This window comes from Bombina bombina, chromosome 4 (genome assembly GCF_027579735.1).
Source record: "Bombina bombina isolate aBomBom1 chromosome 4, aBomBom1.pri, whole genome shotgun sequence".
NCBI lineage: Eukaryota > Metazoa > Chordata > Amphibia > Anura > Bombinatoridae > Bombina > Bombina bombina.
In genome coordinates, this window is record NC_069502.1 from 135,699,971 (window position 1) to 135,725,332 (window position 25,362).

The window sequence follows — 25,362 nt, forward strand, 5'->3', positions numbered from 1 at the left end:
GGCAAAAAAAAGTATTTTTTCTCATTAGTGGAATTTATCTTATTGCTTAATGCTTGAGTCATTATTTTTCTATATTTCTAGAAACACTTTAGTATCAATTCATCCTCCCAAAACCCCAGTTTATAGGATGATGTAGCTATGGTTTTTAATATAAATTTGTAATGGGGAATTAGAAGATAAAAAAAAAAAGTTTTTCTTGCTCATTTTACAGTGTTTTGTACTTTATGCAGAAAGCAAGAATGAATAAAACAAACTGTGGCAAAACCTTGTCAGGTGATTGCTATTACTCTGAAGATTAAAGGGACAGTACAGTCATAATTAGACATTCGTGATTTAGACAGAGCATACAATTTTAAACTACTTTCCAATTTACTTCTATTATTTAATTTGCTTCCTTCTCTTGTTATCCTTTGCTGGACGGTTTATCCAGGACAGCTGAAGAGCAGCAAAGAACCTAGGTTCTAGCTACTGATTAGTGGCTGCATGTATATACAGATTGTCATTGGCTCTCCCATTTATTCATCTAGCTCCCAGTCGTGCACTGCTGCTCAACAAATGATACCACGAGAATGAAGCAAATTTGATAATAGAAGTAAATTGGAAAGTTGTTTAAAATGGTATATTCTACCTAAATCATGAAAGAAATTTTTTTCGTTTCATGTCCCTTTAACGTGAATGTCAACTTTCACGAATGAAAGCCATGTTTTTAAAACACTATTAAAAGCAGGGGCACTTTCATTCACGAAAGTTTACATTGAAGCCGTTCTTTTAAAATACTTACCTTTTATTCCTAGCAAGCGTGAAACACCGGAGCAGCGATTCCCCCGCCTCCAGGTAGTCTCTTCTTAAGTCATAAATGACGCATCCGGCTTCCTCCATTAACGGCTTCCCCCCCAGAGCAAACATTGCCTGAGGCCACGCCGTGATTGGAGGAAGCCAGGTTCATCATTTCTGAAGTAAGAAGAGACGACCTGGAGGCAGGGGAATTGCTGCTTCGGTGTTCCACGATTGCTAGGAATAAAAGGTAAGTATTTTAAAAGAACGGCTTCAATGAATGAAAGTGCCCCTGTTTTTAATAGTATTTTTAAAAACAGGGCTTTCATTTGTGAAAGTTGACATTAACTTTAAGCGATCTCTAAACTGATATGAAATATCCTTTTTTAATTGGGGGGTACTCTTTTTAAAATTAGGAATCTTTTGAAATATTTCTGTGGTTTGAAGAGATAGGTATTTGTCATTGCTCTGACAATATCCTGGCAGCTGGTTGGCCATAGTACAATTAGTTTGAACGAGCTTGGTATCCTCTTTCAAATGGCACATCTTATGTTTCTCTGTGTATTCTTCTAGGGGTGAGATAATGGCTACCTAATTCGTAGGGTTATGTTTCATATGCACATATCAGGTGACCACCTTTTCAATTATGATAACCTAATAACTACCCGAGCTTTTGCCCTCACATTTTAAATTATTTTTGCGTCCTTGGCGATTCGGGCACTCCAACAATATGCATGCAGTCTATTGCCATTTGTGTAACAAACATTTGACACCTAAACCCTTATTAGAAAGAGGAGACAATTGCAAAATAGTTAACAAGTTGGTATCGCCCACACCACATTGCCTGCATCAGATCTTGCCAAATGTCTCAGACAGATGATGAAGTGAATATGAGAAGGAGACATAACTGGAAATTTCAGGTGGGTTATGGGTACTTTGATAAGTTTATCAATAGAATGGAAACAGTTGTAGAAAGCCAGCTTGATGGTTCAGTAAAGCTCCCTTGTAATTTTAGGATGCCCTTTTTTCCAAATCTTGACTTTGTGAAAAAGCTTATCCCTCAAATGTGGAAACAAAACAAAACAAAATCCTATCTTAAGATGGGTGTACTCATTAGTGTTTTAAAGGGACAGTCTAGTTAAAATTAAACTTTTATGATTCAGATAGGACATGCAATTTAAAACAACTTTGTAATTTTCTTTTAGCATCAAATTTGCTTTGTTCTCTTGGTATTCTTTGCTGAAATATAAACCTAGGTAGGAGCATCTGCTAATTACTAAGCCCTTGAAGGCCGCCTCTTATCTCAGTGCATTTCTTTTGCAAGATATGGCGAGTCCACGGATTTCATCCTTACTTGTGGGATTAAACCTCCTGTTAGCAGGAAGTGGCAAAGAGCACCACAGCAGAGCTGTATATATAGCTCCTCCCTTCCCTCCCCCTCCGGTCATTCTCTTTGCCTGTGTTAGTGATAGGAAGAGGTAAAGGGAGGTGTTAGTTTTAGATTCTTCAATCAAGAAGTTTTTTATTTTAAAATGGTGCCAGTGAGTACTATTTTCCTCAGGGAGAAATCGTCAGTCTATAACTTCCCAAGAGGAGTGGAGACATTTTATTTTTCTGCCCTGATGTTGATGATCTTAGCAAATGTTATCTAAGATCCATGCTGGTTCCTACAGAGCAGTTGAAGGTAGTGTAAAAAAACATCTTCAGTGTGGAGAACCGTGTCATGCTACAAGCAGCATTGAGGTATGTTCAGTCATTTGTTTCTGGGGAGACTTGATGCATCAGAACAGGCTGACATTATTCCCTATCTGGGGAGGGGTAATCAGTATGCACTATATGTATGGTAATGGTGTACCCGGAATTCCCTTTATATTGACTGCTAAATGTGTCTAATATCTCTTATGAGAAATATTCAGTATGGGCTAAACACTGGGAGATGCGGTTGCTGGCTAAGAACGGTCATTGTCATACATTTATCTGTCATGCAGTTAGGCTTGATATTGGTGCGACATGTTTGTGTAAGAGGGGCACATGGCTTTCATATTTTATTAAGAACGACATGTTTGTTTTTTCTTTGCAACCCATGCGGGTCTCTGTAAAAGCTAGAGTTACGCCCACGGGGGTCGGGGCCTATTTTCGCACGCTCAGACGCGCAGTATCATCCGGATCGCATAGACAGCAAGGTCCTGGGCTCCGGTGGGGCCTAAGTTGTTTTGCCAATCGAAGGATCTTAAAAGCTTCTCAAGCGGCAGCAGTGTATTCCGGGGGCAGGTAGGTGCCACAGCAGAGCTGTGGCGAGGTGCAGGGGCCTGAATAAATAAAAAGTTTGTTATAACTGATAAATTCGATTTATATTGCTTTTTTACACATCTAAGCAAACTAGTGCACATTAGAACAGTTTTTATTGCCACAAACGTTGTTTTGAAGATAACAGAAAAATTGTTGCGCTTTTATTATTTAAAGGCGCAGTACACTTTTTAGTGTTAACACTTTTGTCTATGTAATTTGAATTCAGAGCTCAATATTTCAAGTAAAGAACGACTATTATTGCTATTGCTAGTCTGTTTAACATGTCTGAACTTGAGGAAACTACTTGTTCTATGTGTTTAGATGCCATTGTGGAACCCCCTCTTACTTTCTGTCCCTCATGTACTGAAAGGGCCTTACAATGTAAAGAGCAGATTTTATTTAAGGAAAGTGTGTCTAAGGATGATTCTCAGTCTGAGGAGAATCAGGGTATGCCGCCAAATTCCTCCCAAGCGTCACAACCTTTAACGCCCACCCAAGCGACGCCAGGTTCTTCAACCGCGTCTACTTCATTTACTCTGCAGGATATGGCTGCAGTTATATCATCTACCCTTACAGAGGTATTATCTAAGTTGCCAGTGTATCAGGGTAAACGTAGCAGGACAGAAGTCAATTTCAATACCGAGATATACTCTGATACTTTGTTGGCCATTTCCGATGTACCCTCACAGAGATCTGATTTGGGGGTCAGGGAACTTCTGTCTGAGGGGGAACTTTCCGATTCGGGAAGTGTGTTACCTCAGACGGTTTCGTACGTCATGTCCTTTAGATTTAAGCTTGAACACCTCCGCCTGTTACTTCGGGAGGTTTTAGCGACTTTGGATGACTGTGACTCTATTGTGGTACCACCAGAGAAATTGTGTAATATGGACAAATACCTAGAGGTACCTGCTTACACTGATGTTTTTCCGGTTCCTTAGAGAATTTCGGAGATTATTAAGAGGGAATGGGACAGACCGGGTATCCCGTTCTCACCTTCTCCAAATTTTAAGAAAATGTATCCCATATCTGACACTGTTCGGGACTCTCGGCAAACAGTCCCTAAGGTGGAGGGAGCTATATCTACCCTGGCTACGCGTACAACTATTCCTATTGAGGACAGTTGTGCTTTCAAAGACCCTATGGCTAAGAAATTGGAGGGTCTTCTAAAGAAATTGTTTATTCATCAGGGTTTCCTTTTACAACTGACGGCCTGCATTGTACCAGTGACCACTGCGGCGGCCTTCTGGTTTGATGCATTAGAAGAGTCTCTTAAGACTGAGACTCCTTTAGAGGATATTTTAGATAGAATTAAGGCTCTTAAGCTGGCTAATTCTTTTATTACAGATGCCGCCTTTCAGATTGCCAAATTGGCGGCTAAGAATGCCGGATTTGCCATTTTAGCGCGTAGAGCATGGGAGGTAAGGGTCATCTCCTACCTCAGGATAGAACTGCTAAACAGAGGGGTAAACACAATAATTTTCGTTCCTTTCAGAACATTAAAGGAGTCCCCTCTTCTTCCCCCAAACAGGAAGGGAATTTTGCTCAGGCCAAGTCCGTCTGGAGACCCAACCAGGCTTGGAACAAGGGTAAACAACCCAAGAAGCCTGCTGCTGCTACCAAGACAGCATGAAGGGGCGGCCTCCGATCCGGGCCCAGATCTAGTAGACTTTCTCTCTTTGCCCAGGCTTGGGTAAGAGATGTTCAGGATCCTTGGACACTGGAAATCGTGTCCCAAGGGTATCAGCTGGAATTCAAAAATTCTCTCCCAAGGGGGAGGTTTCTTCTTTCACTATTGTCTGTAGATCAGATAAAAAGAGAGGCTTTCTTACGTTGTGTAAAAGACCTCTCTATTATGGGAGTAATTCGTCCCGTGGTTCCCAAAAAAGAGGGCACGTTTCGACCTATTTTAGATCTAAAAAGTCTAAACAAGTTTCTCAAAGTCCCATCCTTCAAAATGGAGACTATTCGAACAATTCTACCGTTGATCCAGGAGGGTCAATATATGACTACCATGGACTTGAAGGATGCATATCTTCATATTTCTATCCACAAGGATCATCACCAGTTCCTAAGGTTTGCCTTTCTGGACAAACATTTTCAGTTTGTGGCTCTGCCCTTCGGGTTGGCCACAGCACCCAGGATCTTCACAAAGGTTCTAGGGTCACTTCTGACGGTTCTCATACCGCAGGGCATTGCAGTGGCGCCTTATCTGGACGATATTCTGATCCAGGCGTTGTCTTACCATCTGGCAAAGTGTCATACAGACATGGTTCTGTCCTTTCTGAGGACTCACGGGTGGAAGGTGAATCTAGAAAAGAGTTAATTAATTCCACAGACAAAGGTTCCCCTCTTGGGAACTCTAATAGATTCCATATCTATAAAAAAATTCTTGACGGAGGTCAGAAAGTCAAAGATTCTGAATACATGCCTAGCTCTTCAGTCCAATCCTCGGCCATCAGTGGCTCAGTGCATGGAGGTAATTGGATTGATGGTGGCGGCAATGGACATGATTCCGTTTGCTCATTTTCATCTCAGACCACTACAACTGAGCATGCTCAGGCAGTGGAATGGAGATTATGCACATTTGTCTCCTCAGATAGCTCTGGATCAGGAGACAAGAGACTCTCTTCTTTTGTGGTTGTCGCCGGATCATCTGTCCCAAGGGACGTGCTTCCGCAGACCCTCATGGGTGATAGTAACAAAGAAAGCCAGCCTACTAGGTTGGGGTGCAGTCTGGAATTCCCTGAAGGCTCAGGGTGTGTTGACTCAGTCGGAGTCTCTTCTTCCAATCAATATTCTGGAATTAAAGGGACATAATACTCATATGCTAAATCACTTGAAACTAATGCAGTATAACTGTAAAAAGCTGACAGGAAAATATCACCTGAGCATCTCTATGTAAAAAAGGAAGATATTTTACCTCACAATTTCCTCAGCTCAGCAGAGTAAGTTCTGTGTAAAAAGTTATACTCAGCTGCTCCCAGCTGCAGGTAAAAAAAAATAAAAATGAAGAAATGAACAGCAGCCAATCAGCATCAGCAGTGCTGAAGTCATGAACTCTTACTGTGATCTCATGAGATTTGACTTAAAGGGACACTGTACCCAAAATTTTTCTTTCATGATTCAGATTGAGCATGAAATCTTAAGCAACTTTCTAATTTACTTCTATTATCAAATTTTCTTCATTCTCTTGGTATCTTTATTTAAAATGCAAGAATGTAAGTTTAGATGCCGGCCCATTTTTGCTGAACAACCTGGGTTGTCCTTGCTGATTGGTGGATAAATTCATCCACCAATAAAAAAGTGCTGTCCAGAGTACTGAAACCAAAAAAAAGCCTAGATGCCTTCTTTTTCAAATAATAATAGCAAGAGAACGAAGAAAAATTGATAATAGGAGTAAATTAGAAAGTTGCTTAAAATTGCATGCTCTTTCTGAATTATAAAAGAAAAAATTTGGGTACAGTGTCCCTTTAACTCTCATGAGATTTCATAGTAAGCTTCCTTTATCTGATTTGTGAAATAATATGAGAGTTCACGAGGCTCATCCTTTCAGCTGTCCCAGGACAGACACACTAAAATGCTGCTTAGAAATCCTTTACAATGGGAGGTGGCTACTGAGGAACTTTTGAGGTAAAATATCTTTCTTTTTTACATAGAGATGTTTAGGTGATATTTTCTAGTCAGCTTTTTACAGCTATGCTGCATCACTTTCAAGTGTTTCAACATTTGGGTATCATGGCCCTTTAAGAGCAATATTCAATGCGCTTCTGGCGTGGCCTCAGTTGGCTTCGGCCAAATTCATCCACTTTCAGTCAGACAACATCACGACTGTGGCTTACATCAATCATCAGGGAGGAACAAGGAGTTCCTTAGCGATGATAGAAGTATCCAAGATAATTTGGTGGGCGGAGGCTCACTCTTGCTATCTGTCAGCAATCTACATCCCAGGAGTGGACAACTGGGAAGCAGATTTCTTAAGCAAACAGACGTTTCATCCGGGGGAGTGGGAACTCCATCCGGAGGTCTTTGCTGCTCTGATCTTCAGATGGGGCAGACCGGAATTCGATCTGATGGCGTCTCGTCAGAATGCCAAGCTCCCAAGATACGGATCCAGGTCAAGGGATCCTCAGGCCGAACTGATAGATGCCTTGGCAGTGTCTTGGTCGTTCAACCTAGCTTATGTGTTTCCACTGTTTGCTTTCCTTCCCCGGGTGATTGCTCGGATCAAACAGGAGAGGGCTTCAGTAATTCTAATTGCGCCTGCGTGGCCTTGCAGGACTTGGTATGCCGATCTAGTGGACATGCCATCCCTGCCGCCGTGGAAGCTTCCATCGAGGCAGGACCTTCTCATTCAGGGAACCTTCCAACATCCGAATCTTGTTTCTCTGCAACTGACTGCTTGGAGATTGAACGCTTCATTTTATCTAAGCGGGGGTTCTCTGACTCGGTCATTGATACTTTGATTCAGGCACGTAAGCCTGTTACTAGAAAGATCTACCATAAGATATGACGTAAATATCTTTATTTGTGTGAATCGAAGGGCTACTCATGGAGTAGAGTTAGGATTCCCAGGATTCTGTCTTTTCTCCAAGAAGGATTGGAAAAAGGGTTATCAGCTAGTTCATTAAAGGGAAAAATCTCTGCTTTATCAATTTTACTTCACAAACGTTTGGCAGATGTTCCAGACGTTCAGTCTTTTTGTCAGGCTCTGACCAGAATCAAGCCTGTGTTTAGACCAATTGCTCCACCCTGGAGTTTGGATTTAGTTCTTAATGTTCTTCAAGGGGTTCCGTTTGAACCCATGCATTCCATAGATATTAAGTTGTTATCTTGGAAGGTTTTATTTTTGGTTGCTATTTCTTCTGCTTGTAGAGTTTCTGAGCTTTCATTGTTACAATGTGACTCGCCTTATCTTATCTTCCATTCTGATAAGGTGGTTTTACGTACCAAACCTGGTTTCCTTCCTAAGGTTGTTTCTAATAAGAATATTAATCAGGAAATTGTTGTTCCTTCATTATGTCCTAACCCTTCTTCTAAGAAGGAGCATCTGTTGCATAACCTGGACGGGGTCCGTGCCCTGAAGTTTTACTTGCAGGCGACTTAGGAATTTCGTCAATCATCTTCATTATTTGTTGTTTTTTCTGAAAAGCGTAGGGGCCAGAAAGCTACGGCTACCTCTCTTTCTTTTTGGCTGAATAGTATCATCCGTCTGGCATATGAGACTGCGGGACAGCAGCCTCCTGAAAGAATTACGGCTCATTCTACCAGGGCTGTGACTTCCTCATGGGCATTTAAAAACGATGCTTCTGTTGAACAGATTTGCAAGGCTGCAACTTGGTTGTCTCTTCACACTTTTTCCATATTTTCCAAATTTGATACTTTTGCTTCTTCTGAAGCTGTTTTTGGGAGAAAGGTTCTTCAAGCAGTGGTGCCTTCTGTTTAGGTTCCTGTCTTGTCCCTCCCTTTCATCCGTGTCCTGTAGCTTTGGTATTGTATCCCACAAGTAAGAATTAAATCCGTGGACTCGTCATATCTTGTAAAAGAAAAGGAACTTTATGCTTACCTGATAAATTTATTTATTTTACGATATGACTAGTCCACTGCCCACCCTGTCATTTCTAAGACAGGTATGTACTTATTTTTATTAAACGTCAGTCACCTCTGCACCTTTGGCTTTTCCTTTCTCTTCCTAACTTCGGTCGAATGACTGGAGGGGGAGGGAAGGGAGGAGCTATATATACAGCTCTACTGTGGTGCTCTTTGCCACTTCCTGCTAACAGGAGGCTTAATCCCACAAGTAAGGATGAAATCCGTGGACTCGTCATATCGTAAAAGAAATACATTTATCAGGTAAGCATAAATTTCCTTTTCTCCAACATAGGTGTGTCCAGTCCACGGCGTCATCCTTACTTGTGGTATATTCTCTTCCCCAACAGGAAATGGCAAAGAGCCCAGCAAAGCTGGTCACATGATCCCTCCTAGGCTCCGCCTACCCCAGTCATTCTCTTTGCCGTTGTACAGGCAACATCTCCACGGAGATGGCTTAGAGTTTTTTAGTGTTTAACTGTAGTTTTTATTATTCAATCAGGAGTTTGTTATTTTAAAATAGTGCTGGTATGTACTATTTACTCTGAAACAGAAAAGAGATGAAGATTTCTGTTTGTAAGAGGAAAATGATTTTAGCAACCGTTACTAAAATCGATGGCTGTTCCACACAGGACTGTTGAGAGGAATTAACTTCAGTTGGGGGAACAGTGAGCAGACTTTTGCTGCTTGAGGTATGACACATTCTAACAAGACGATGTAATGCTGGAAGCTGTCATTTTCCCTATGGGATCCGGTAAGCCATTTTTATTACAGAGTAAATAAGGGCTTCACAAGGGCTTGTTAAGACTGTAGACATTTTCTGGGCTAAATCGATTCATATATAACATATTTAGCCTTGAGGAATCATTTAATATGGGTATTTTTGTAAAATAATATCGGCAGGCACTGTTTTAGACACCTTATTCTCTAGGGGCTTTCCCTAATCATAGACAGAGCCTCATTTTCGCGCCGGTATTGCGCACTTGTTTTTGAGAAGCATGACATGCAGTCGCATGTGTGAGGAGCTCTGATACATAAAAAAGACTTTCTGAAGGCGTCATTTGGTATCGTATTCCCCTTTGGGCTTGGTTGGGTCTCAGCAAAGCAGATACCAGGGACTGTAAAGGGGTTAAAGATAAAAACGGCTCCGGTTCCGTTATTTTAAGGGTTAAAGCTTCCAAATTTGGTGTGCAATACTTTTAAGGCTTTAAGACACTGTGGTGAAATTTTGGTGAATTTTGAACAATTCCTTCATATTTTTTCGCAATTGCAGTAATAAAGTGTGTTCAGTTTAAAATTTAAAGTGACAGTAACGGTTTTATTTTAAAACGTTTTTTGTACTTTGTTATCAAGTTTATGCCTGTTTAACATGTCTGAACTACCAGATAGACTGTGTTCTGAATGTGGGGAAGCCAAGGTTCCTTCTCATTTAAATAGATGTGATTTATGTGACACTGAAAATGATGCCCAAGATGATTCCTCAAGTGAGGGGAGTAAGCATGGTACTGCATCATTCCCTCCTTCGTCTACACCAGTCTTGCCCACTCAGGAGGCCCCTAGTACATCTAGCGCGCCAATACTCCTTACTATGCAACAATTAACGGCTGTAATGGATAATTCTATCAAAAACATTTTAGCCAAAATGCCCACTTATCAGCGTAAGCGCGACTGCTCTGTTTTAGATACTGAAGAGCATGAGGACGCTGATGATAATGGTTCTGATATGCCCCTACACCAGTCTGAGGGGGCCAGGGAGGTTTTGTCTGAGGGAGAAATTTCAGATTCAGGGAAAATTTCTCAACAAGCTGAACCCGATGTGATTTCATTTAAATTTAAGTTGGAACATCTCCGCGCTCTGCTTAAGGAGGTGTTATCCACTCTGGATGATTGTGAGAATTTGATCATCCCAGAGAAACTATGTAAAATGGACAAGTTCCTAGAGGTCCCGGGGCCTCCAGAAGCTTTTCCTATACCCAAGCGGGTGGCGGACATTGTAAATAAAGAATGGGAAAGGCCCGGTATACCTTTCGTCCCTCCCCCCATATTTAAAAAATTGTTTCCCATGGTCGACCCCAGAAAGGACTTATGGCAGACAGTCCCCAAGGTCGAGGGGGCGGTTTCTACTTTAAACAAACGCACCACTATACCCATAGAAGATAGTTGTGCTTTCAAAGATCCTATGGATAAAAAATTAGAAGGTTTGCTTAAAAAGATGTTTGTTCAGCAAGGTTACCTTCTACAACCAATTTCATGCATTGTCCCTGTCACTACAGCCGCGTGTTTCTGGTTCGATGAGCTAGAAAAGGCGATCGATAGTGATTCTCCTCCTTATGAGGAGATTATGGACAGAATCCGTGCTCTCAAATTGGCTAATTCTTTCACCCTAGACGCCACTTTGCAATTGGCTAGGTTAGCGGCGAAAAATTCTGGGTTTGCTATTGTGGCGCGCAGAGCGCTTTGGTTGATATCTTGGTCAGCGGATGCGTCTTCCAAGAACAAATTGCTTAACATTCCTTTCAAGGGGAAAACGCTGTTTGGCCCTGACTTGAAAGAGATTATCTCTGATATCACTGGGGGTAAGGGCCACGCCCTTCCTCAGGATAGGTCTTTCAAGGCCAAAAATAAACCTAATTTTCGTCCCTTTCGTAGAAACGGACCAGCCCCAAGTGCTACGTCCTCTAAGCAAGAGGGTAATACTTCTCAAGCCAAGCCAGCCTGGAGACCAATGCAAGGCTGGAACAAGGGAAAGCAGGCCAAGAAGCCTGCCACTGCTACCAAGACAGCATGAAATGTTGGCCCCCGATCCGGGACCGGATCTGGTGGGGGGCAGACTCTCTCTCTTCGCTCAGGCTTGGGCAAGAGATGTTCTGGATCCTTGGGCACTAGAAATAGTCTCCCAAGGTTATCTTCTGGAATTCAAGGGGCCTCCCCCAAGGGGGAGGTTCCACAGGTCTCAATTGTCTTCAGACCACATAAAGAGACAGGCATTCTTGCATTGTGTAGAAGACCTGTTAAAAATGGGAGTAATTCATCCTGTTCCATTAGGAGAACAAGGGATGGGGTTCTACTCCAATCTGTTCGTAGTTCCCAAAAAAGAGGGAACGTTCAGACCAATCTTGGATCTCAAGATCCTAAACAAGTTTCTCAAGGTTCCATCGTTCAAAATGGAAACTATTCGAACAATTCTTCCTTCCATCCAGGAAGGTCAATTCATGACCACGGTGGATTTAAAGGATGCGTATCTACATATTCCTATCCACAAGGAACATCATCGGTTCCTAAGGTTCGCATTCCTGGACAAGCATTACCAGTTCGTGGCACTTCCTTTCGGATTAGCCACTGCTCCAAGGATTTTCACAAAGGTACTAGGGTCCCTTCTAGCGGTACTAAGACCAAGGGGCATTGCAGTAGTACCTTACTTGGACGACATTCTGATTCAAGCGTCGTCCCTTCCTCAAGCAAAGGCTCACACGGACATAGTCCTGGCCTTTCTCAGATCTCACGGATGGAAAGTGAACGTAGAAAAGAGTTCTCTATCTCCGTCAACAAGGGTTCCCTTCTTGGGAACAATAATAGACTCTTTAGAAATGAGGATTTCTCCAACATAGGTGTGTCCGGTCCACGGCGTCATCCTTACTTGTGGGATATTCTCTTCCCCAACAGGAAATGGCAAAGAGCCCAGCAAAGCTGGTCACATGATCCCTCCTAGGCTCCGCCTACCCCAGTCATTCTCTTTGCCGTTGTACAGGCAACATCTCCACGGAGATGGCTTAGAGTTTTTTAGTGTTTAACTGTAGTTTTTCATTATTCAATCAAGAGTTTGTTATTTTCAAATAGTGCTGGTACGTACTATTTACTCAGAAACAGAAAAGAGATGAAGAATTCTGTTTGTATGAGGAAAATGATTTTAGCAACCGTAACTAAAATCCATGGCTGTTCCACACAGGACTGTTGAGAGCAATTAACTTCAGTTGGGGGAACAGTTTGCAGTCCTTTGCTGCTTGAGGTATGACACATTCTAACAAGACGATGTAATGCTGGAAGCTGTCATTTTCCCTATGGGATCCGGTAAGCCATGTTTATTACGATTGTAAATAAGGGCTTCACAAGGGCTTATTTAGACTGTAGACTTTTTTTTTGGGCTAAATCGATTGATATTAACACTTATTTAGCCTTGAGGAATCATTTATTCTGGGTATTTTGATATAATAATATCGGCAGGCACTGTTTTTGACACCTTATTCTTTAGGGGCTTTCCCAAAGCATAGGCAGAGTCTCATTTTCGCGCCGGTGTTGCGCACTTGTTTTTGAGAGGCATGGCATGCAGTCGCATGTGAGAGGAGCTCTGATACTTATAAAAGACTTCTGAAGGCGTCATTTGGTATCGTATTCCCCTTTGGGTTTGGTTGGGTCTCAGCAAAGCAGATACCAGGGACTGTAAAGGGGTTAAAGCTTAAAACGGCTCCGGTTCCGTTATTTTAAGGGTTAAAGCTTCCAAAATTGGTGTGCAATATTTTCAAGGCTTTAAGACACTGTGGTGAAAGTTTGGTGAATTTTGAACAATTCCTTCATGTTTTTTCGCAATTGCAGTAATAAAGTGTGTTCAGTTTAAAATTTAAAGTGACAGTAACGGTTTTATTTTAAAACGTTTTTTTGTACTTTCTTATCAAGTTTATGCCTGTTTAACATGTCTGAACTACCAGATAGACTGTGTTCTGAATGTGGGGAAGCCAGAATTCCTATTCATTTAAATAAATGTGATTTATGTGATAATGACAATGATGCCCAAGATGATTCCTCAAGTGAGGGGAGTAAGCATGGTACTGCATCATTCCCTCCTTCGTCTACACGAGTCTTGCCCACTCAGGAGGCCCCTAGTACATCTAGCGCGCCAATACTCCTTACTATGCAACAATTAACGGCTGTAATGGATAATTCTGTCAAAAACATTTTAGCCAAAATGAACCCTTGTCAGCGTAAGCGTGGATGCTCTGTTTTAGTTACTGAAGAGCATGACGACGCTGATATTAATATCTCTGAAGGGCCCCTAACCCAATCTGAGGGGGCCAGGGAGGTTTTGTCTGAGGGAGAAATTACTGATTTAGGGAACATTTCTCAGCAGGCTGAATCTGATGTGATTACATTTAAATTTAAATTGGAACATCTCCGCATTTTGCTTAAGGAGGTATTATCCACTCTGGATGATTGTGAAAATTTGGTCATCCCAGAGAAACTATGTAAAATGGACAAGTTCCTAGAGGTGCCGGGGCTCCCAGAAGCTTTTCCTATACCCAAGCGGGTGGCGGACATTGTTAATAAAGAATGGGAAAGGCCCGGTATTCCTTTCGTCCCTCCCCCCATATTTAAAAAATTGTTTCCTATGGTCGACCCCAGAAAGGACTTATGGCAGTCAGTCCCCAAGGTCGAGGGAGCGGTTTCTACTTTAAACAAACGCACCACTATTCCCATAGAGGATAGTTGTGCTTTCAAAGATCCTATGGATAAAAAATTAGAAGGTTTGCTTAAAAAGATGTTTGTTCAGCAGGGTTACCTTCTACAACCCATTTCATGCATTGTCCCTGTCACTACAGCCGCATATTTCTGGTTTGATGAACTGATTAAGGTGCTCGATAGTGACTCTCCTCCTTATGAGGAGATTATGGACAGAATCAATGCTCTCAAATTGGCTAATTCTTTCACTCTAGACGCCTCTTTGCAATTGGCTAAGTTAGCGGCTAAGAATTCTGGGTTTGCTATTGTGGCGCGCAGAGCGCTTTGGTTGAAATCTTGGTCGGCTGATGCGTCTTCCAAGAACAAGCTACTAAACATTCCTTTCAAGGGGAAAACGCTGTTTGGTCCTGACTTGAAAGAGATTATCTCTGATATCACTGGGGGTAAGGGCCACGCCCTTCCTCAGGATCGGCCTTTCAAGGCAAAAAATAGACCTAATTTTCGTCCCTTTCGTAAAAACGGACCAGCCCAAGGTGCTACGTCCTCTAAGCAAGAGGGTAATACTTCTCAGGCCAAGCCAGCTTGGAGACCAATGCAAGGCTGGAACAAGGGAAAGCAGGCCAAGAAACCTGCCACTGCTACCAAGACAGCATGAACTATTGGCCCCCGATCCGGGACCGGATCTGGTGGGGGGCAGACTCTCTCTCTTCGCTCAGGCTTGGGCAAGAGATGTTCTGGATCCTTGGGCGCTAGAAATAGTCTCCCAGGGTTATCTTCTGGAATTCAAGGGACTTCCCCCAAGGGGGAGGTTCCACAGGTCTCAGTTGTCTTCAGACCACATAAAAAGACAGGCGTTCTTACATTGTGTAGAAGACCTGTTAAAAATGGGAGTGATTCATCCTGTTCCATTAAGAGAACAAGGGATGGGGTTCTACTCCAATCTGTTCATAGTTCCCAAAAAAGAGGGAACGTTCAGACCAATCCTAGATCTCAAGATCTTAAACAAATTTCTCAAGGTCCCATCGTTCAAGATGGAAACCATTCGAACTATCCTTCCTTCCATCCAGGAAGGTCAATTCATGACCACGGTGGATTTAAAGGATGCGTATCTACATATTCCTATCCACAAGGAACATCATCGGTTCCTAAGGTTTGCATTCCTGGACAAACATTACCAGTTCGTGGCGCTTCCTTTCGGATTAGCCACTGCTCCAAGGATTTTCACAAAGGTACTAGGGTCCCTTCTAGCGGTGCTAAGACCAAGGGGCATTGCAGTAGTACCCTACCTGGACGACATTCTGATTCAAGCGTCGTCCCTCCCTCGAGCAAAGGCTCACACGGACATCGTCCTGGCCTTTCTCAGATCTCACGGCTGGAAAGTGAACGTGGAAAAGAGTTCTCTATCCCCGTCAACAAGGGTTCCCTTCTTGGGAACAATTATAGATTCCTCAGAAATGAGGATTTTTCTAACAGAGGCCAGAATAACAAAGCTTCTGGACTCTTGTCGGATACTTCATTCCGTTCCTCTTCCTTCCGTAGCTCAGTGCATGGAAGTGATCGGGTTGATGGTAGCGGCAATGGACATAGTTCCTTTTGCGCGCATTCATCTAAGACCATTACAACTGTGCATGCTCAGTCAGTGGAATGGGGACTATACAGACTTGTCTCCAAAGATACAAGTAAATCAGAGGACCAGAGACTCACTCCGTTGGTGGCTGTCCCTGGACAACCTGTCACAAGGGATGACATTCCGCAGACCAGAGTGGGTCATTGTCACGACCGACGCCAGTCTGACGGGCTGGGGCGCGGTCTGGGGATCCCTGAAAGCTCAGGGTCTTTGGTCTCGGGAAGAATCTCTTCTACCGATAAATATTCTGGAACTGAGAGCGATATTCAATGCTCTCAAGGCTTGGCCTCAGCTAGCGAGGACCAAGTTCATACGGTTTCAATCAGACAACATGACGACTGTTGCGTACATCAACCATCAGGGGGGAACAAGGAGTTCCCTAGCGATGGAGGAAGTGACCAAGATTATTCTATGGGCGGAGTCTCACTCCTGCCACCTGTCTGCTATCCACATACCGGGAGTGGAAAATTGGGAAGCGGATTTTCTGAGTCGTCAGACATTGCATCCGGGGGAGTGGGAACTCCATCCGGAAATCTTTGCCCTAGTCACTCAGCTGTGGGGCATTCCAGACATGGATCTAATGGCCTCTCGTCAGAACTTCAAAGTTCCCTGTTACGGGTCCAGATCCAGGGATCCCAAGGCGGCTCTAGTGGATGCACTAGTAGCACCTTGGACCTTCAAACTAGCTTATGTGTTTCCGCCGTTTCCTCTCATTCCCAGGCTGGTAGCCAGGATCAATCAGGAGAGGGCGTCGGTGATCTTGATAGCTCCTGCGTGGCCACGCAGGACTTGGTATGCAGATCTGGTGAATATGTCATCGGCTCCACCTTGGAAGCTACCTTTGAGACGAGACCTTCTTGTTCAGGGTCCGTTCGAACATCCGAATCTGGTTTCACTCCAGCTGACTGCCTGGAGATTGAACGCTTGATTTTATCGAAGCGAGGTTTCTCAGATTCCGTTATCGATACTCTTGTTCAGGCCAGAAAGCCTGTAACTAGAAAGATTTACCACAAAATTTGGAAAAAATATATCTGTTGGTGTGAATCTAAAGGATTCCCTTGGGACAAGGTTAAGATTCCTAGGATTCTATCCTTCCTTCAAGAAGGATTGGAAAAAGGATTATCGGCAAGTTCCCTGAAGGGACAGATTTCTGCCTTGTCGGTGTTACTTCACAAAAAGCTGGCAGCTGTGCCAGATGTTCAAGCCTTTGTTCAGGCTTTGGTTAGAATTAAGCCTGTTTACAAACCTTTGACTCCTCCTTGGAGTCTCAATTTAGTTCTTTCAGTTCTTCAGGGGGTTCCGTTTGAACCCTTACATTCCGTTGATATTAAGTTATTATCTTGGAAAGTTTTGTTTTTAGTTGCAATTTCTTCTGCTAGAAGAGTTTCAGAATTATCTGCTCTGCAGTGTTCCCCTCCTTATCTGGTGTTCCATGCAGATAAGGTGGTTTTACGTACTAAACCTGGTTTTCTTCCGAAAGTTGTTTCTAACAAAGGATTTTAGACAAACATCTTCCTTGTTTGTTGTTTATTCAGGTAAAAGGAGAGGTCAAAAAGCAACTTCTACCTCTCTCTCTTTTTGGATTAAAAGCATCATCAGATTGGCTTACGAGACTGCCGGACGGCAGCCTCCCGAAAGAATCACAGCTCATTCCACTAGGGCTGTGGCTTCCACATGGGCCTTCAAGAACGAGGCTTCTGTTGATCAGATATGTAGGGCAGCGACTTGGTCTTCACTGCACACTTTTACCAAATTTTACAAGTTTGATACTTTTGCTTCTTCTGAGGCTATTTTTGGGAGAAAGGTTTTGCAAGCCGTGGTGCCTTCCATTTAGGTGACCTGATTTGCTCCCTCCCTTCATCCGTGTCCTAAAGCTTTGGTATTGGTTCCCACAAGTAAGGATGACGCCGTGGACCGGACACACCTATGTTGGAGAAAACAGAATTTATGTTTACCTGATAAATTTCTTTCTCCAACGGTGTGTCCGGTCCACGGCCCGCCCTGGTTTTTTTAATCAGGTCTGATAATTTATTTTCTTTAACTACAGTCACCACGGTACCATATGGTTTCTCCTATGCTAATATTCCTCCTTAACGTCGGTCGAATGACTGGGGTAGGCGGAGCCTAGGAGGGATCATGTGACCAGCTTTGCTGGGCTCTTTGCCATTTCCTGTTGGGGAAGAGAATATCCCACAAGTAAGGATGACGCCGTGGACCGGACACACCGTTGGAGAAAGAAATTTATCAGGTAAACATAAATTCTGTTTTTTCTGACAGAGGCCAGAAAAACAAAACTTCTAAACTCTTGTCAAACACTTCATTCCGTTCCTCTTCCTTCCATAGCGCAGTGCATGGAAGTAATAGGTTTGATGGTAGCGGCAATGGACATAGTTCCTTTTGCGCGCATTCATCTAAGACCATTACAACTGTGCATGCTCAGTCAGTGGAATGGGGACTATACAGACTTGTCTCCGACGATTCAAGTAAATCAGAGGACCAGAGACTCACTCCGTTGGTGGCTGTCCCTGGACAACCTGTCACAAGGGATGACCTTCCGCGGACCAGAGTGGGTCATTGTCACGACCGACGCCAGTCTGATGGGCTGGGGCGCGGTCTGGGGACTCCTGAAAGCTCAGGGTCTTTGGAAGAATCTCTTCTACCGATAAATATTCTGGAACTGAGAGCGATATTCAATGCTCTCAAGGCTTGGCCTCAGCTAGCGAAAGCCAAGTTCATACGGTTTCAATCAGACAACATGACGACTGTTGCGTACATCAACCATCAGGGGGGAACAAGGAGTTCCCTGGCGATGGAAGAAGTAACCAAAATCATTCAATGGGCGGAGACTCACTCCTGCCACCTGTCTGCAATCCACATTCCAGGGGTGGAAAATTGGGAAGCGGATTTTCTGAGTCGTCAGACATTACATCCGGGGGAGTGGGAACTCCATCCGGAAATCTTTGCCCAAATTACTCAATTGTGGGGCATTCCAGACATGGATCTGATGGCCTCTCGTCAGAACTTCAAGGTTCCTTGCTACGGGTCCAGATCCAGGGATCCCAAGGCGACTCTAGTAGATGCACTAGTAGCACCTTGGACCTTCAAACTAGCTTATGTATTCCCGCCGTTTCCTCTCATCCCCAGGCTGGTAGCCAGGATCAATCAGGAGAGGGCGTCGGTGATCTTGATAGCTCCTGCGTGGCCACGCAGGACTTGGTATGCAGATCTGGTGAATATGTCATCGGCTCCACCATGGAAGCTACCTTTGAGACGAGACCTTCTTGTTCAAGGTCCGTTCGAACATCCGAATCTGGTCTCACTCCAGCTGACTGCTTGGAGATTGAACGCTTGATCTTATCAAAACGAGGGTTCTCAGATTCTGTTATTGATACTCTTGTTCAGGCCAGAAAGCCTGTAACTAGAAAAATTTACCACAAAATATGGAAAAAATATATCTGTTGGTGTGAATCTAAAGGATTCCCTTGGAACAAGGTAAAGATTCCTAAGATTCTATCCTTTCTTCAAGAAGGATTGGAGAAAGGATTATCGGCAAGTTCCTTGAAGGGACAGATTTCTGCCTTGTCTGTGTTACTTCACAAAAAGCTGGCAGCTGTGCCAGATGTTCAAGCCTTTGTTCAGGCTCTGGTTAGAATCAAGCCTGTTTACAAACCTTTGACTCCTCCTTGGAGTCTCAACTTAGTTCTTTCAGTTCTTCAGGGGGTTCCGTTTGAACCTTTGCATTCCGTTGATATTAAGTTATTATCTTGGAAAGTTTTGTTTTTGGTTGCAATTTCTTCTGCTAGAAGAGTTTCAGAATTATCTGCTCTGCAGTGTTCTCCTCCTTATCTGGTTTTCCATGCAGATAAGGTGGTTTTACGTACTAAACCTGGTTTTCTTCCGAAAGTTGTTTCTAACAAAAACATTAACCAGGAGATAGTCGTGCCTTCTTTGTGTCCGAATCCAGTTTCAAAGAAGGAACGTTTGTTGCACAATTTGGATGTTGTTCGCGCTCTAAAATTCTATTTAGATGCTACAAAGGATTTTAGACAAACATCTTCCTTGTTTGTTGTTTATTCTGGTAAAAGGAGAGGTCAAAAAGCAACTTCTACCTCTCTCTCTTTTTGGATTAAAAGCATCATCAGATTGGCTTATGAGACTGCCGGACGGCAGCCTCCTGAAAGAATCACAGCTCATTCCACTAGGGCTGTGGCTTCCACATGGGCCTTCAAGAACGAGGCTTCTGTTGATCAGATATGTAGGGCAGCGACTTGGTCTTCACTGCACACTTTTACCAAATTTTACAAGTTTGATACTTTTGCTTCTTCTGAGGCTATTTTTGGGAGAAAGGTTTTGCAAACCGTGGTGCCTTCCATTTAGGTGACCTGATTTGCTCCCTCCCTTCATCCGTGTCCTAAAGCTTTGGTATTGGTTCCCACAAGTAAGGATGACGCCGTAGACCGGACACACCTATGTTGGAGAAAACAGAATTTATGTTTACCTGATAAATTACTTTCTCCAACGGTGTGTCCGGTCCACGGCCCGCCCTGGTTTTTTAATCAGGTCTGATAATTTATTTTCTTTAACTACAGTCACCACGGTATCATATGGTTTCTCCTATGCAAATATTCCTCCTTTACGTCGGTCGAATGACTGGGGTAGGCGGAGCCTAGGAGGGATCATGTGACCAGCTTTGCTGGGCTCTTTGCCATTTCCTGTTGGGGAAGAGAATATCCCACAAGTAAGGATGACGCCGTGGACCGGACACACCGTTGGAGAAAGTAATTTATCAGGTAAACATAAATTCTGTTTTTGACAGTTTTTCACAGCTAGACAGCGCTATTTCATGTGTACCATATATATAACATTGTGCTCATTCTTTTGTAGTTATTTATGAGTCAGCACTAATTGGCTAAAATACAAGTCTTTAGCAATGGATCCAATGGCACTACTTATCAGAAATAATAATAAAATGTTCCCTAATGTATTTATGCTAGATGAGCGGTTATTTCTAGGGGTTGGTGCTTGTATTATTGAAATTTGGACAGAATAATCAGTTGGGGACTGAAAAGAGAAGTACAAATATAGCACTCGTAACGTAGTATAATTTTACTTGGTTTTAACCAACACAATAGAAAAATTAAAACATAACTTTTATTAAATAATAATAAAATGTGTAAGGGTAGGTGAATTAAAATGACAAATTGCTCGTTGTACCTAGAAAATGAATTGTATATAACCCATGAAGCGTGATACCTAAATAATTAGGCGGTATACATAATTTAATATACAAAGGTATGCCTGAATTGTATGAAGGATCTTGGATAATAGTTTATATCTTTATACACAGAAAGATCTTTATTGCATATGATTCGTGGTAAATGAATACTAGTACTTTTGGAAGGTATACCGTGGCTGAACTCCTGATTCAAGAAAATCCTCTATGTATATCACAGGATTGTCTCAGGTGTCAGTAGTACTATGTATACCTATATATAGGTTTCTCTATTACTGCCAGGGGTGTTAATATTTTTCCCCAGCAGAGAGTAACTGTACCAGTTTTAACCTTGTGAGAGTAATTACTTATAAGTGCTATGATTGTCAGGTAAATTGTAGTGAGCGGTACGTGATTTATAGTGCCTTATGGGTATCATTAAATGCCAGAAATTACCTCTTAATACCTTAAATTGTGCTAAGTCGTATTGGCAAGAGATTGTTCCCTTGTTAGTACCATTAGGATCTGTTACTGATTGTTACCTTTTAACATCATGGTATCATAACTGTAAGCAAATTTTAAGATAAAAGCATGCCTGAAGTGGCATATATCAGTTGGTACCGTGAGGTTAGTATTAACCTTACAGAAAGTAACTATATTGCCTAATACAAGAAATAGCCTTAAAGTCTGAGGAATCTTGGTGCAGTACGTAATTTATAGTACCTAGCGGGTATCAATAGTTTATGGATACTCAGTGCTGAAAAATGTATTCTTGATATCTTAAGTTAAACTGAGTTGTAGTGGCAAAAAATAGTTTGCCTATTGATACGAATCTGTTACCTATGGTTACCATTGGATGTCGTAATGCTGTAAAGAACCTGTAGTGCCTAGGGTTATACTAGTTCTTATAGGTTGTGATGGCAGAAGATTGTTTGTCTATAGATACTATTAAGATCTATTGCCTAGGATTATCATTAGATACCAAGGTACTACAAGAGGTCTCCTAGTACTTTAAGTTGTACTGGGTCTTGCTGACAAAATATATATTTGCCTGCTAGTATCGTTAGGATTAGTTACCTGTTGTTTTATTGTTATATTATAGTATCAAGGTTGTAAAAAAGAAATTTGCTGAGAGTAGATCTCTAGACAAGAGGCATGTACCTATTGATGCCGTGAAGATAAGTTAACCCTGTGTGGAGTAACAGTACCTATTGGTACCTTAGGTGTTTGGTTTAGTACAAAGTTGGTGATCCCTAACAGGTATCAAAGGAACATACATATAGATGGATACCCAGTGCCAGAAATTGCCTTTAATATCTTGAATTTTAACTGAATTATACTGGTAAAGGGTTGTTTACCTATTGATACCATTGGGATCTATTACCCATTGTTTACCTTGTAATACCGTAATGCCAGAAAGTACCTTTAGTACCTAAAGTTATATTAGGTTGTGCTGGCAGCGTTTTTTTTTTTTACCTATTAATACCGTTTTTTTACCTGTTATTACCGTTAGAGTTTTTACCCATCGTTACCTTTTATTACCATAGTACCGTAATTGTAAGTAAAGGTACTATAATTAAGGGTAAATCTCAGAACATAAGGTTGCCTAGAAAGACATATACCTATTATTACTGAAAAGATCAATTTCCTATATGAGGTATACCTTTTAATACCATAGGTCAACAAGGAGCAAAATGCCAATTATTAAACAAGGGAGAGGGAGCAGGGACGCCACTGACGCGTTTCGCCATGGTGGCTTTATCAAAGGGCAATCTCACTGACATCTCATGGGATTTATATACCCTTAATTCTTTCAGGATTTGCTGATTTTTCTGTCAATCACAGGGTGTTATCCGTGATTGGGTGGGTTGCATGTCACTCAATTGTGAAACTTATCGGATTCGTTGCCGGAATGTTGGATTTCAAAATCATTATTTAGGTTAATCCCATCTTAATAATATTAATCAGTATAGGAAATAAAGAGAATTTATATTGTGTTGTTTATATGTAGTTATATGAAAAAGATCTCTGAAAGGAGAATATCAAATTGTCGTGTTTTGGCTTTTATTATTGGATGAGACGTAAGTCATTCATGTGCCGCGTTGCCTGATTGGTTCAAGATAATCCAATCAGAACTCCTAGAAATCGGAACTACCGATTAAACTTGTAATTGCCCTACAGCAAGATAATATGCATGTTTTATTTATCTAACTGAGTGCATTAAGAAACATGTGAAAAAACTTACTTGTATTAAGTGTACTCAATAGTTTAACACGTTATATCGTGTGGTTTTGATATTAATCTTGTCTCATTAGTGACCACATCTGTCAATCACTATGTGTCATTCAATGATTGGTTCCTTAACAGTACAATCAGAATTGTTTCTGATCGGAACTGAATATTAATATTGAACTTGTGATGATCTGTAATTTCGGTGTGAGTCGAATTCCAATCCAAGACATATGAAATTTTGGTATGAAAGAATGATATAAACACAATACAATTCGATATGTATTTTTTCACATACCGGACTGAATGTTCTAAGAGGATTAATGTAACTTTTCTATAATGTATAAATTCATACCCTATGTGCCTAGATGGAATATTAGATGGACATTAAAGAAGACAGAATAATTATTATATGCTGCATAAATAAATGCAAATAATATAATGACACTTAATATGGTGCATTTGGCTGGTAATGTGTGCAAATAGTTGAAAGGACATGATGTAAAACATTATATACTGCTGGGAATTAGAATGGATGTGAGTGATATGTGAGAGAAATATCCGTGATCGTGGTGTGCAATGAAAAAGGTGAAATAAAAAATATAAAATGAAAACACATTTTTGGTGATAAATATTAAGTGTTCGTGATGATACAAGATAATGGAGAAAAAAAAATAATATGACTCCTGAATAAGATATTCTAAAAATTGTGTACGGTCCTCCATGTGTGATATTTCCTGGAATTCTCATGTGTAAATGTATCGATGTATACATTTGTGAAACAAATTATGTTTATTCCTTGGTGTGCTAGTGGTACCATAAAGTTATTAAGATACTTTAAATAAAACTAATGGTGAAATATAATACTAAATGCTAAATGTGCACATTGCACTGTGAAATCATGAATGAAAGTGCAGTGGTGATGTGAAAATGTTTAAAATGGCGATTACACCAATGTCTTGATAATTAGTATCCAGTATGATGGATAATGCACTACAATGTAACCGAAGATCATTCCATGTTAAGGATTGATACATTCTATCAATCCCTAATATGGTGTAGTTTCTGAAATTATCTAATGTAAAATGTTAAAATATTGAAAGAGTAAGATATATTGGGAATTTACCAGTTAATCTGGGATTGGCTTTAATTGTTCTATTTTGTATTAGTTTGAGTTGTTTACTCAACTATAACACTTGAATATGATGTTTATTTAGGTAGAAATACATAATAGTTATTATTCTCATTAAGTCCTTTAGGATTAACTGTATCTAATAGATAAATCCATTTACATTCAGCTTGCAATAGAGTGGTCTCCAAATCACCACCTCTGATGCCAAGTGACACTTTTTCCAAACCAAAGAAAGATAAATCCTTGAGATTGGATTTATGTTTCAGAAGGAAATGTTTTGCTATTTGAGTGATCTTTTTCCCATTTTGTATGTCCCGTTCTGCATTCCTGATATTGCTCATATGTTCGCCTAGTCTTTTCTTGCACAATTTAAGGTATTAAGAGGTAATTTCTGGCATTTAATGATACCCATAAGGCACTATAAATCACGTACCGCTCACTACAATTTACCTGACAATCATAGCACTTATAAGTAATTACTCTCACAAGGTTAAAACTGGTACAGTTACTCTCTGCTGGGGAAAAATATTAACGCCCCTGGCAGTAATAGAGAAACCTATATATAGGTATACATAGTACTACTGACACCTGAGACAATCCTGTGATATACATAGAGGATTTTCTTGAATCAGGAGTTCAGCCACGGTATACCTTCCAAAAGTACTAGTATTCATTTACCACGAATCATATGCAATAAAGATCTTTCTGTGTATAAAGATATAAACTATTATCCAAGATCCTTCATACAATTCAGGCATACCTTTGTATATTAAATTATGTATACCGCCTAATTATTTAGGTATCACGCTTCATGGGTTATATACAATTCATTTTCTAGGTACAACGAGCAATTTGTCATTTTAATTCACCTACCCTTACACATTTTATTATTATTTAATAAAAGTTATGTTTTAATTTTTCTATTGTGTTGGTTAAAACCAAGTAAAATTATACTACGTTACGAGTGCTATATTTGTACTTCTCTTTTCAGTCCTCAACTGATTATTCTGTCTAAAATACAAGTCTGTCAAAAGAACTGAAATAAGGGGGCAGTCTGCAGAG

General features: G+C 41.3%; 1 protein-coding gene across 3 annotated transcripts in view; it reads left to right on the plus strand.

Annotated features, from left to right (window-relative positions):
- LDAH (lipid droplet associated hydrolase) overlaps nt 1-25,362 on the plus strand; it is a 900,338-nt gene that overhangs the window by 330,900 nt on the left and 544,076 nt on the right. The window lies entirely within an intron of this gene.